The following is a 3,252-nucleotide window of genomic DNA, read 5'->3' as shown; positions in this document are numbered from 1 at the left end:
TTTTTAAAGTTATTACATGCTGTCTCAGCTAGCGGTTAGCCAAATTAGCGGTTAGCTAAACTAACGTTAGCTTGCCTGTGGAGGCTGTCGACCGGAAGCGTGGAACAGATCACGCAGTGTTGTGAATCCTCGTACAGCAGCGCATGCGCAGAACATTTTGCGCATTTGCAGAACGGATCGCGCAGGCAGAACGGATCGTGTACCGACAAACGCTTCGGCCTTTATAATCTATCTTTTTAATAAACTGTCTGTACACTTACGAAGTTCTCAGGGCTTCTGTTTACATGCAGGGACCCTCATTATGCTACCGTGGAAGTGTGGTGATATTTTGAGCCTTGTTAGTGGTGTAGAAATAGAGATTTTCCCTCTGACCCAACGACTAGCGTTAGCAGCTAATCACCAATTTGCGCTAGGTTGTTTCAAGCTAGAGACGCATTTGATTAGCATGAAAACACATCCCAGAGAACGGTCAACTCGGTACACAAACATTATTAACCCCTAGGTTCATTTTGCGCTACAACACTATCTGACTCTCTGTCACTGAGTTCGGTACCCAACCCTAGTTTTCTGGGTGAAAGTATTACTATTAAATTATTACATTATATTATATTTCGGGTAACTTCCGGCCGTAGCTGTATCCCTTCTAGCCACAACCGCGTTAAACTCACAGAAAAGTATTCTCTGATTTACAGCCTTAAAAGAGGAGAAGTCCCTTTGAGTGTCAGCGGATGGACTCAAGCTGTGCAACAGAAACATATTTTAAAAGTCACACATTACTTAAATATATTTTAAACACTAAATAATTGATTGCAGAGATTTTCACGCTGTTACATTTCCCTTTTGTATTCTTGCTCTCTCTGATTGGTTATTTAAACTGGACACACATTTGGGGCTAAAAAACACTTCTGGAATCAATTATTTAGTATTTTCAGTTTGACATTAAAGAGCTCTGCCGATCAGCAACAAATTAATCCACTTGTAATCACTTAAACACGGAGGAAGTGCATTGTTTGTGTGCGTGCTGTAGATTTCTAACCGGTCACAGAGTTGTACATGTGTCATTTTTACAGCAGCTTAAAGACTTGTTATTCACACTGATCAATCATTATTGTCTTATGATCAATATTTCTCTATTGCTAATATTTCTTCACAGCTAAAAATATAAATTCACATCAACAACACCATCAAACAAAATGTTTAAAAAATAGTAAGGCTCCTAAACCTGAAAACAAATCCTAAAAAAAGAAATCCAAAGAAATCACTTTGTCTGAAGGGACGAGAATCTCAAGACAAACTATCAGAAAGTGACAAACTGCAGGCAAAGCTCCACCCCTGCATCATATAAGCCACGCCCCCTGTATAATATAAGCCCCGCCCCTAGATGTTTCAGATAAGCTCCGCCCACTGACACCAGGACTCTTCATGAAGTTCTCAATCTGTTCAGAATTCTCTATGTTGGCTGGTTGTCAGCTGACTGTCGACTGACACATGGCCGAGGTTCGACAGTCAGCCAAGTGTCGGCAGACTGGCGGCCTAATTTCAGCAGTTTGTCTACCTACTGTCAGCAGATTGTTGGCAGACTCTAGACCGACAGACTGTGTAGTGTCGGCATATTGTCAGCAGATTTTCTGGCCTACAGTCGGCTAAGTGTCGGCATATTGTCAGCAGATTTTCTGGCCTACAGTCGGCTAAGTGTCGGCATATTGTCAGCAGATTTTCTGGCCTACAGTCGGCTAAGTGTCGGCATATTGTCAGCAGATTTTCTGGCCTACAGTCGGCTAAGTGTCGGCATATTGTCAGCAGATTTTCTGGCCTACAGTCGGTTAAATGTCGGCATATTGTCAGCAGATTTTCTGGCCTACAGTCGGCTAAGTGTCGGCATATTGTCAGCAGATTTTCTGGCCTACAGTCGGCTAAATGTCGGCATATTGTCAGCAGATTTTCTGGCCTACAGTCGGCTAAATGTCGGCATATTATCAGCAGATTTTCTGGCCTACAGTCGGCTAAGTGTCGGCATATTATCAGCAGATTTTCTGGCCTACAGTCGGCTAAATGTCGGCATATTGTCAGCAGATTTTCTGGCCTACAGTCGGCTAAGTGTCGGCATATTGTCAGCAGATTTTCTGGCCTACAGTCGGCTAAATGTCGGCATATTGTCAGCAGATTTTCTGGCCTACAGTGTCGGCATATTGTCAGCAGATTTTCTGGCCTACAGTCGGCTAAATGTCGGCATATTGTCAGCAGATTTTCCGGCCTACAGTCGGCTAAGTGTCGGCAGACCGTAAGTCAACTGCAGGCCGAATCAGAAAATTCTAGAGAGATTCAGACGATGTGTCTCAAACCGCCTACTGTCACACTTCAAACACTTAGTTTTAAGCATATAGCGGAGACAACGAAAAAGTCAGAGCACTGAAAGTACCAGGATGACCCCCTAAAAACGGTCAAAAAGTTCAGTGTAGAACGATGGACCCTAACGCGCACTAAACGGGCACCATCTTGACTACGCAGCGCAAAGGGGAGGGGCCAGGGACGTGGACCGGCAGCTGATTGGACGAACGCGTCACGTGGGTCTGGCTTCTCCCGGATTTCACAACAGAGCATAACGGGCGGCTCGTGTTTCTGAAAACATTTTAAGCGAGAAATAGGCCGTGCTGTTGCTGAATCTGTCTTCATCTCAGATCAACAAAAGGTCAGTTTAAGAGATTTTTGTCTGATTTTCAGAGGCGGCGGGGCGAGCCGAGCGCTCGTCATTTCCGGTAAGAGTTTTAACGTAAGTGGTCCGTTTGGGACGACACTAACCATCGAAAGTGGGCACTACGGCAGGAAGTGGTCGGTGCACATTAGCAGTATACTGACAGAAGTGTGTGGTTTGAGACACAGCCAGAGTCTCATGAAGAATTGTTAACCCTTGGCTGAGCCAATCAGAGCCTTCTACCGTCCTCTGACATGTCATGCAGTTTAGGAAGGAGGGGGGGGCGGCGATGTCACTGAGGCTGTGGTGACATCACTTCGTCCTCTCCGGGTTGCCGAAAAATAAAAAAATAAAAACAACTTACTGTCCTCCAGTAAAAACCAAAACAATAAATCCTGTTTAAATAAAATTCTCTGTGATAAACTGCTCACGGCTGTTTACTGCCGACTTACAAGTAGAATTCTATATATTTACAGTATCACTCTACTTTTTACAGTGTTAGTATATATATTACAGTAAACAGTCTTGAGTGTACGACACACACACACACACACACACAC

The sequence above is a fragment of the Perca flavescens genome, chromosome 7 (genome assembly GCF_004354835.1).
Source record: "Perca flavescens isolate YP-PL-M2 chromosome 7, PFLA_1.0, whole genome shotgun sequence".
In the NCBI taxonomy this organism is placed as follows: domain Eukaryota; kingdom Metazoa; phylum Chordata; class Actinopteri; order Perciformes; family Percidae; genus Perca; species Perca flavescens.
Note: the sequence above shows the minus strand (reverse complement) of the source record.